We start from the raw sequence: 11,051 nt of genomic DNA on the forward strand, positions 1-11,051 counted from the left end.
TAATCAGTGATTAATAATCATCAAATGTACTATGGCTTAGTTCTGGAAATTCAATAACTCAGCCTCAGTTCTATACACACTCTGGAAATTCATTCCATTCACTACAATTTCTCCCAATCGATGCAAAAATTCACCTACTCCACCGAATTTGAAAGGTTTAAAAGTATTGATTACATCTGTGGACAACCATCAGAAAACTGCACTATTAATAACATTTCTATTATGAATTTTTTTTCATGACCACTGCTGTTCCCTTCTGATTTTTCCCACCTGCCCAGCTACCTGGAAAATTTCTCGACTAATAACGTTCAAGCCGTGTCCTGATGCCTAGCATAACGTTTCCAATGGTTCTGACCGTACCACCTCATAAACCAACAAGCCATATACAATCACCAGCCTTCTCACTCAGTTGCTGAAGCCAGTTCCCAAACACCACTAAAAATAGCAAGTCCTTCCCTCCCAATAGCAATAAATACAACCCCCCCACCCCCCCAGGCTTATCAGCCACCAATGCTTAACATGTGAGAACAGCTGATCTTGATGAGGGCTCAAACACACAAAAACATGCTTCGTGAACATTTAAACCGAAAAAATCACTGAGCTTCACATTAAGTCAATTATAAACAATACGAACTCCCTGAAGCATCACTCTCTTTCTCAGAGCTGTTCTTCTCAAAACGAATGAAAGTTGAATGTATCAGGACTAACTCGGCACAGGTTCAGCAGGACACAGTGCAAGTTGTTTTCCCAATGCTGGCTTGAAGGGGAATCTAATGCCAGACACCAATCCAAATGACAAAAGACCTGTAATAAACTCTCCACAAAACTCCATACAACACTGGTCTCAGGACGCAACATCTGTTGAGCAAAAACTTGCCAAGTGATGCAGACTGCAGTTGCATTCGATTCTCTTCGCTGTACTAGGGATTAATACCCCACCGAGGTTGGGATTCCGTTCACTGTATTAGTGATTAATACCCCACCGAGGTTGGGATTCTGTTCACTGTATTAGGAATTAATACCCCACCGAGGTTGGGATTCTGTTCACTGTACTAGGGATTAATACCCCACCGAGGTTGGGATTCTGTTCACTGTATTAGGGATTAATACCCCACCAAGGTTGGGATTCTGTTCACTGTATTAGGGATTAATACCCCACCAAGGTTGGGATTCTGTTCACTGTATTAGGGATTAATACCCCACCGAGGTTGAGATTCCGTTCACAGTATTAGGGGTTAATACCCCACCGAGATTGGGATTCTATTCACTGTACTAGGGATTAATACACCACTAAGGTTGGGATTCTGTTCACTGTATTAGGGATTAATAACCCACCGAGGTTGGGATTCAGTTCACTGTACCAGGGATTAATACCCCACCGAGGTTGGGATTCAGTTCACTGTACCAGGGATTAATACCCCACCGAGGTTGGGATTCTGTTCACTGTACCAGGGATTAATACCCCACCGAGGTTGGGATTCTGTTCACTGTATTAGGGATTAATACCCCACCGAGGTTGGGATTCTGTTCACTGTACTAGGGATTAACACACCACTAAGGTTGGGATTCAGTTCACTGTACCAGGGATTAATACCCCACCGAGGTTGGGATTCTGTTCAATGTACCAGGGATTAATACCCCACCGAGGTAGGGATTCTGTTCACTGTATTAGGGATTAATACCTCACCGAGGTTGGGATTCTGTTCACTGTACTAGGGATTAATACCCCACCGAGGTAGGGATTCTGTTCACTCTATTAGTGATTAATACCCCACCGAGGTTGGGAGTCTGTTCACTGTATTAGGGATTAATACCCCACCGAGGTTGGAATTCTGTTCACTGTACTAGGGATTAATACACCACTAAGATTGGGATTCTGTTCACTGTATTAGGGATTAATACCCCACCGAGGTTGGGATTCAGTTCATTGTACCAGGGATTAATACCCCACCGAGGTAGGGATTCAGTTCACTGTACCAGGGATTAATACCCCACCGAGGTTGGGATTCAGTTCACTGTACTAGGGATTAATACCCCACCGAGGTTGAGATTCAGTTCACTGTACCAGGGATTAATACCCCACCGAGGTTGGGATTCTGATCACTGTACTAGGGATTAATACACCACAAAGGTTGGGATTCTGTTCACTGTATTAGGGATTAATACCCCACCGAGGTTGGGATTCAGTTCACTGTACCAGGGATTAATACCCCACCGAGGTTGGGATTCAGTTCACTGTACCAGGGATTAATACCCCACCGAGGTTGGGATTCAGTTCACTGTACCAGGGATTAATACCCCACCGAGGTTGGGATTCAATTCACTGTACCAGGGATTAATAACCCACCGAGGTTGGGATTCAGTTCACTGTACCAGGGATTAATACCCCACCGAGGTTGGGATTCAGTTCACTGTACCAGGGATTAATATCCCACCGAGGTTGGGATTCTGTTCACTGTACCAGGGATTAATACCCCACCGAGGTAGGGATTCAGTTCACTGTATTAGGGATTAATACCCCTCCGAGGTTGGGATTCTGTTCACTGTATTAGGGATTAATACCTCACCGAGGTTGGGATTCTGTTCACTGTACTAGGGATTAATACACCACTAAGGTTGGGATTCTGTTCACTGTATTAGGGATTAATACCCCGCCGAGGTTGGGATTCAGTTCACTGTACAAGGGATTAATACCCCACCGAGGTTGGGATTCAGTTCACTGTACCAGGGATTAATACCCCACCGAGGTTGGGATTCAGTTCACTGTACCAGGGATTAATACCCCACCGAGGTTGGGATTCAGTTCACTGTACCAGGGATTAATACCCCACCGAGGTTGGGATTCTGTTCACTGTACTTGGGATTAATACACCACTAAGGTTGGGATTCTGTTCACTGTATTAGGGATTAATACCCCACCGAGGTTGGGATTCAGTTCACTGTACCAGGGATTAATACCCCACCGAGGTTGGGATTCAGTTCACTGTACCAGGGATTAATACCCCACCGAGGTTGGGATTCAGTTCACTGTACCAGGGATTAATACCCCAACGAGGTTGGGATTCAGTTCACTGTACCAGGGATTAATACCCCACCAAGGTTGGGATTATGTTCACTGTACCAGGGATTAATACCCCACTGAGGTTGGGATTCAGTTCACTGTACCAGGGATTAATACCCCACCGAGGTTGGGATTCTGTTCACTGTACTAGGGATTAATACACCACTAAGGTTGGGATTCTGTTCACTGTATTAGGGATTAATACCCCAACAAGGTTGGGATTCAGTTCACTATACCAGGGATTAATACCCCACCGAGGTTGGGATTCTGTTCTCTGTACCAGGGATTAATACCCCAACGAGGTTGGGATTCAGTTCACTGTACCAGGGATTAATACCCCACCGAGGTTGGGATTCAGTTCACTGTACCAGGGATTAATACCTCACCGAGGTTGGGATTCTGTTCACTGTATTAGGGATTAATACCCCACTGAGGTTGGGATTCAGTTCACTGTAACAGGGATTAATACCCCACCGAGGTTGGGATTCTGTTCACTGTATTAGGGATTAATACCCCACCGAGGTTGGGATTCTGTTCACTGTATTAGGGATTAATACCCCAACGAGGTTGGGATTCAGTTCACTGTACCAGGGATTAATACCCCACCGAGGTTGGGATTCTGTTCACTGTATTAGGGATTAATACCCCACCGAGGTTGGGATTCAGTTCACTGTACCAGGGATTAATACCCCACCGTGGTTGGGATTCTGTTCAATGTACCAGGGATTAATACCCCACCGAGGTAGGGTTTCTGTTCACTGTATTAGGGATTAATACCCCTCCGAGGTTGGGATTCTGTTCACTGTATTAGGGATTAATACCTCACCGAGGTTGGGATTCTGTTCACTGTACTAGGGATTAATACCCCACCGAGGTAGGGATTCTGTTCACTCTATTAGTGATTAATACCCCACCGAGGTTGGGAGTCTGTTCACTGTATTAGGGATTAATACCCCACCGAAGTTGGAATTCTGTTCACTGTACTAGGGGTTAATACACCACTAAGATTGGGATTCTGTTCACTGTATTAGGGATTAATACCACACCGAGGTTGGGATTCAGTTCATTGTACCAGGGATTAATACCCCACCGAGGTAGGGATTCAGTTCACTGTACCAGGGATTAATACCCCACCGAGGTTGGGATTCAGTTCACTGTACTAGGGATTAATACCCCACCGAGGTTGAGATTCAGTTCACTGTACCAGGGATTAATACCCCACCGAGGTTGGGATTCTGATCACTGTACTAGGGATTAATACACCACAAAGGTTGGGATTCTGTTCACTGTATTAGGGATTAATACCCCACCGAGGTTGGGATTCAGTTCACTGTACCAGGGATTAATACCCCACCGAGGTTGGGATTCAGTTCACTGTACCAGGGATTAATACCCCACCGAGGTTGGGATTCAGTTCACTGTATTAGGGATTAATACCCCACCGAGGTTGGGATTCAGTTCACTGTACCAGGGATTAATACCCCACCGAGGTTGGGATTCAGTTCACTGTACCAGGGATTAATACCCCACCGAGGTTGGGATTCTGTTCACTGTTCTAGGGATTAATACACCACTAATGTTGGGATTCTGTTCACTGTATTAGGGATTAATACCCCACCGAGGTTGGGATTTAGTTCACTGTACTAGGGATTAATACCCCACCGAGGTTGGGATTCTGTTCACTGTACTAGGGATTAATACCCCACCGAGGTTGGGATTCAGTTCACTGTACCAGGGATTAATACCCCACCGAGGTTGGGATTCTGTTCACTGTACTAGGGATTAATACACCACTAAGGTTTGGATTCTGTTCACTGTATTAGGGATTAATACACCACCGAGGTTAGGATTCAGTTCACTGTACCAGGGATTAATACCCCTCCGAGGTTGGGATTCAGTTCACTGTACCAGGGATTAATACCCCACCGAGGTTGGGATTCTGTTCACTGTTCTAGGGATTAATACACCACTAATGTTGGGATTCTGTTCACTGTATTAGGGATTAATACCCCACCGAGGTTGGGATTCAGTTCACTGTACTAGGGATTAATACCCCACCGAGGTTGGGATTCTGTTCACTGTACTAGGGATTAATACCCCACCGAGGTTGGGATTCAGTTCACTGTACCAGGGATTAATACCCCACCGAGGTTGGGATTCTGTTCACTGTATTAGGGATTAATACCCCACCGAGGTTAGGATTCAGTTCACTGTATTAGGGATTAATACCCCACCGAGGTTAGGATTCAGTTCACTGTACCAGGGATTAATACCCCACCGAGGTTGGGATTAATACCCCAAGAAGAGCACTCGCGCTAATTGCGTTCCGAAAAGGTGCGCAAGGTGGAAGCATGAGACCAAGCCACGGTGACCACCCGCTCGCCTCCAGGCAGGACGGGGTCTGGTGGTCGGTGTCGTTTCCACGAACTCGGTCTGTACGGGTAGAAATCCCCCCCCCCCCCCGCCCCCGCCCCCCCCCCCCCGAGCGAAAGCAGGGATCGGCGGCCCCAGCCCCTCGTCTGGGACTTGCTGCTGCCCACGCTGAGGGGCAGCCCGTGCCGCAGAAGGGAAAGAGCCGTGGCCGCGACGGGAAGGGCGCACAAGGCCGAATGTGCTCACGTCCCCCCCCCCCCCCCAAAACCCCCTTCCCTCCGGTGCCCGACCCCTCGGCCCCACCTCCGCCCGGTTCGCCCACACACCTGGCTGCTCTCACACTCACCCGAGCAGCAACCGCGACGGGGGGGTGGGGGGGCGCGGGCGGTACCGGCTCTGGTTCAGAAAAACTCCCCCACGGAGACGGAGCCACCAGCATCCAACCGACCACATCCACTCTCGCTCCTTTTCCGGGTCAAATGAACCCCCCCCCCCCGCTCTTCCAACTCCACTCCTCAGCCTCGCAAGACGTCGCCTGCCGTCCGGAAGTGGCGTCACCCGCCCCGCGAAGCCTTCTGGGGATTGCAGTTCGCGGCCGAAGTCCTGTCTGGAGTTTTCCCACCCAGGTCAGGAGATTATTTGATCGTCCTTGTGAGCGCTGCTGGGCGAAAAATTCGGACGCCAAGTCCACAGACTGGACAAAAGGCTTTAATTAGCTTAATCTTGTACACATCAGTGTCCAACTGTCCCCAAAGTCTTTGTGTGGGCCAGTGATTGACAGCTGGCCGGTGATTGACAGCCAGCCAGTGATTGACAGCCGGTCGGTGGGGCCAGCCTCCCAGGTTGCCTCCCTGCAAGTACAGTGGTTGTCTGCACCAGTCGGCTGGTCGGAGTGCGGCCAGTGTAGTGATTGTGTCACCACAAGCATCTCATAAAACATTTATAATGGATGATAACTTATAATTCGGCCTTGTAACTTTAGTTACAACTCGAAAGCTTGGAAAAGTCGAGGCACACAGAGAATGAAAATGAATACATCATGGTTAGAAACAGGATGCAACAACTTCAGTTCAGAGAGTCAGAGATGTAATGGATGGAGCCCAAACAGCAAGGCACCTGAACAACAATAAAACAGAAAATGTGATATTCCATTTCCTTTAGTCTAGCATAAGGCAGACAAAGATTCCACTATCAGCAGAAATTGCCTCGTGCCCCTTACAGTCTGAGAGCGACAAGCAAAAGAGAATTTCCCCCAGCGTCACCAAGTGTCCATGGATTTGCCTCCAGTGCTCCCGCAGCCCCATGGAGTGCAGTCCAAACCAGCAACCTGAGTTCCAGATGCACACCTCTGTCACAATCAGGAAGCCTCCAGCACCCTCTTGCATCCCAGCTCTGAAATCTGGTACCCCTTTAGCCAGTCTTGAGCCAACCTCCAGCAGTTCACAACCTGGTGCATATTTGCACATTTCCACTTCTCCATAGATTAAGTTCAGGCCAATTTGAAATGACATGTCCAGTGGATTAAACAAATGTGGTGTTACAATCCTTTGGTGAATGATATTTGTGATCTAATTTTTTTAAATCATCTTCTGGGTCATTATTGGTGACAATCACAGTGGGATCTTTTTGTCTTAATTACTTGAAATTAAATTTTCCAGTTGCCAAGATTGGATCAATTGTTGTTTTTACTTTAGGATTCCCATAACTGAAGGTGACAAGTAATGAGCATTACATTAGATAAAATTATATAATAATTACATAAGTATACTATTATGGCTGTTTATTTACAAAGACTTTATGATTTAGAATTAAGATATGCTACATACAGTTAAGAAATTGTCATAAAAAAATTAAATATACAGCATGGTAACAGGCCATTTCGGCCTACATGTCCGTGCTGCCCAATTTACATGCAATTAACCTACAACCCCAGTACAGTTTGAACAGTAGGAGGAAACCAGAGCCCTCAGGCAAAATCTATGCAGCCACGGGGAGAACGTACAAACTCCTTACAGATAGTGCGGGATTCAAACTCCTGTCCCGATCGCTGGCACAGTAAAGGCGTGGCACTAACTACTATGTCAACCGTGCCACCCATGTAAGTATTCACAATAAATCCAAAGAGCTAAAATCAGCTCCTGCAACTTGGAAAAGGTAACTAATCATCTTTTTAACTCCCTCTTTGAAAAATAGAAACATAGAAGATAGGAGCAGGAGTAGGCCATTCGACCCTTCGAGCCTGCTCCGCCATTCAACGAGATCATGGCTGATCTTAAAGTTCAGTACCCCGTCCCCGCCTTCTCTCCATAACCTTTAATACCCTTATACTGAAGAAATCGATCTAATTCCCTCTTCAATATATTTAATGAACCTGCCTCTACTGCCCTCTGTGGCAATGAATTCCACAGATTCACCACCCTCTGGGTCAAGAAATTCCTCCTCATCTCGGTCCTAAATGGTTTGCCTATTATCCTCAAACCATGGCCCCGGGTTCTGGATTTTCCCATCCTTGGAAACAGCCCATCTGCATCCATTCTGTCCAGTCCTGCCAGAATTTTATAGGTCTCTATGAGATCCCCTCTCAATCTTCTAAACTCCAGCGAGTACAATCCCAATTTGCGCAATTTGTATTGAGGATGTTCCATACCATTTTGTAGGTTCAGAGATGGCTAATGAAGCCAATGTAGGAACAACAGACTATCACAGATGAGACAGGTAGTGGCTGATGGGGCAAACAAATGAGTAGTTTATGAGGTGAGTGCTCACTCAATTACTTACACATTATCTGTGTGATATGAGCGCATTAAAGTTCTCAATACCATTCAGAATTATTGTTCTCCATTTGGTGTTGGTGGGAAAGCAATATTTCTTCAAGGAGGTTTTGAACATCATCCTTGAACTGTTTGCTTGCTCTTCCAAGTAATCTCATGACAGAGCTCAGAATAAAATACTAAAGAATAGGGGCTGCTTGGTTCTACAAACAATCTGCTGCAGGAACTCAGGGAGTCCAGCAGCATTGATGGGAGATAAAGAGTTGCTGTTGACTCAGGCTGGAACCCTTCCTGAGTCCTAATGACCCGAAACATTGACAATTGTTTCTCCCACTGATGCTGCTTGACCCACTTTGTTCCGCTCGCAGGAATCTGTTTGTTGCTCCAGATTCCAGCATCTGCAGTCTCTTATATGTCTCAAGTTTGGCTCTAGGTCTTTCACTTGCTTTACTTACTTGGAAGTCCACTGAAACATTTTGCAATGAAAAAATTCCTTTTGGCCTCAATTCTAAATTCCCTTTTCACTCATTTGGTTATATGAATATCATCTTACTGTTATAAGTTTTCTTTTTCTCAGCATTTCTATAATTTCCTCCAATTACCCTAGGGATCAACTGTATAATTTTCTCTACTCTAGCAAATTTCTTAAGAAGTCTGTAAACCATTGTACAGTCTTGGCAGACCACCGGTGATATTCAGCACAGTGATACCTTTCTAACTTTATGTTGGGTATCTGTCAGTTGTCCAAATTCCATTTAACATCATGTTAGCAAGTTCTATATGAAATTAAGACATTTTCAATATTTGATTTTACTAAATTAAATTTCAACTTCTACTGTCTGCACAGGTTTTTTTTTAAAACTTCCATTACAGAATTGCTTTAACCCAATTGTTCTTTCCATCTCTTTCTCTTTTCTAGTTGGTCAGCCATAGCTTCTCTGTCTATGATAAAATCTGGCAAAAATATGAGGATAAATAAGTGTAACTCCACTATTTATTTTCTTGCAAGAGAAACTTTAAAGTCTTTGCTCATTATCACTGGGCCTATGTGAGACCATGTATGAATGAGCAGTGAGTGCATGGACTTGATGCTGAAGTCTAATATCCCTGTACTTCAATTGCTTCCTCTGCAGATGTGTGGAGGAATTCCCAGTGACCTCTCCATTATATCTTTGTGAAAGAACAAGGGAAAATAGCAAATATCTCAGGTGAAAATGATTCAAGAGCAACCCATGTTAGTCGTAATGACATTTTAAAGCTAAAGACTGTCAATTTGTGATACATGTCTTGACCAGGCATTATTTCTCAACTTAATCCAGTTAGATAGCTCACTGTCATCTTCAAGCTTTGGACTAAGCAAGAGTTAAGCAAAGCCCTAGTGAATCTCCATTTTCTCACCTTTCTCCATTGTCCTTACAGACCCTGTCTCATAATCAAATGACTACCATATCTGTGAGAATCTCAACTTTCACAGTTCAATGCAACAGTTATAACGTAAATGCACCCTGGAACTGTCGGTATGAGTTGTCAGTCTTAAGTAATAATGAATTTCAGGCCATACCAAACTTGCGGTCAATGCCTCCCACATTATGCAAAAACCACAATTCTCTGAGTGATATCATACACAAACTGAATTGAGAACCGTTTCTTAAATTTTACTTCTAGATTCAGCCCAGAAGAGCATATTAGTTCAGAATCTTTAAGAGTAGCATTTTTTATTCTATCAGTTGCACTTCTCTGGAATATTGGGGATCAATTCCAAATGTGCTCTTCGCAACATTCAGCTGTAACCTTTCAGAAGGACTACTTTTATTTCAACTTAGCATTGATGGCTGATAATATAGAGATAAAAATTGGTGGTGTTCTTAGTTTTGATGACATAACCAACCCCTAATTTACATGTGAAATTCAGTCTCAACAATGAGGCCTGCTTATTCTGATAATTCATGGTGGTGTTATGAATAGACAAAGGCTCAACATATTCTTTTATCGTTCTCCTATCTGCTTCATAAATGTGAATCCAACAAGTGATTTTAAATCTTTGTATGTTTCCATCTAAGGAATATCAAAAAGTGTATTAAGCACTGATTAGGAAACAATGCCCAATTTCAGGGGAAATTATCAACAGGTTTCTTTTCCTTCATAGAAAAATCAAGTCATCCTATTTTCAAAAATAAATGTACACATCTTAGAAATCCCATGTGATTTAGGCATGAGGGAAATGCATGTCAGAGTTGGAGAGCAATTCAATTCACAAGAGAGTGAGTTGTTTCTATGATCACCGACATGATACTGAAGGATATAATTGCTGTACTGAGTCTACCAGGGCATGCCAACAAAGATAAACTCACCTGATGTCATGTCAACTTGATTTTCCCTTAATGGAATAAAACAAGACGAGGCAGTCAGGCAGAAGTTTGGAGTTGTATTCCACTTGAGAAAATTACTTATAAATTAAGAGATAAATTTCATACATTTTGTGAAATATGGAGCCCATAATTTACAAATTGTTGGCATTAAAATTTAAATAAATCTCAAACATTCCCTTTCTCTATAAATATTTATATGTTTTAAAGTATCAGAAAGTGAGTCCGTCTATTGTGATTTTCTTCTTTTTTTTTAATTTGTAGGGACTTGGGGGGGATTTTCTTTCTTTTGTATTTCTTTACTTATTTTTCTTTCTTATAAAAAAAACACACATGTATTTGGATTAAGTTTGAAATATTGTGATATGTTTGCTAAGTGGTTTTATAGAAATCTGATTGCCCAGTTTTTTTTAATGAGAATTAGATTTTAATCTTAAATTAATTTCAACTCTGAGAAGTAAACCAATATGGCTCAAAGCC

At 43.8% G+C, this 11,051-nt stretch overlaps 1 protein-coding gene across 8 annotated transcripts in view; it reads right to left on the bottom strand.

The window, feature by feature from the left end:
* Positions 1 to 5,978, bottom strand: part of plekha1b (pleckstrin homology domain containing, family A (phosphoinositide binding specific) member 1b) — a 57,154-nt gene extending 51,176 nt beyond the window's left edge. For 3 of the 8 annotated variants that reach the window (XM_069899802.1, XM_069899803.1, XM_069899805.1), the window contains exon 1: positions 5,781 to 5,976. The gene's annotated coding sequence lies outside the window, so the exon portion shown is untranslated. Of the gene's footprint in view, positions 1 to 5,760 lie in introns of all 8 variants that reach the window. The other 5 variants (XM_069899806.1, XM_069899809.1, XM_069899808.1 and 2 more) reach the window with 3 other exon arrangements.
* Between the last annotated feature and the right edge of the window lie 5,073 nt (positions 5,979 to 11,051).

The sequence above is a fragment of the Narcine bancroftii genome, chromosome 10 (assembly GCF_036971445.1).
Source record: "Narcine bancroftii isolate sNarBan1 chromosome 10, sNarBan1.hap1, whole genome shotgun sequence".
Classification (NCBI taxonomy): domain Eukaryota; kingdom Metazoa; phylum Chordata; class Chondrichthyes; order Torpediniformes; family Narcinidae; genus Narcine; species Narcine bancroftii.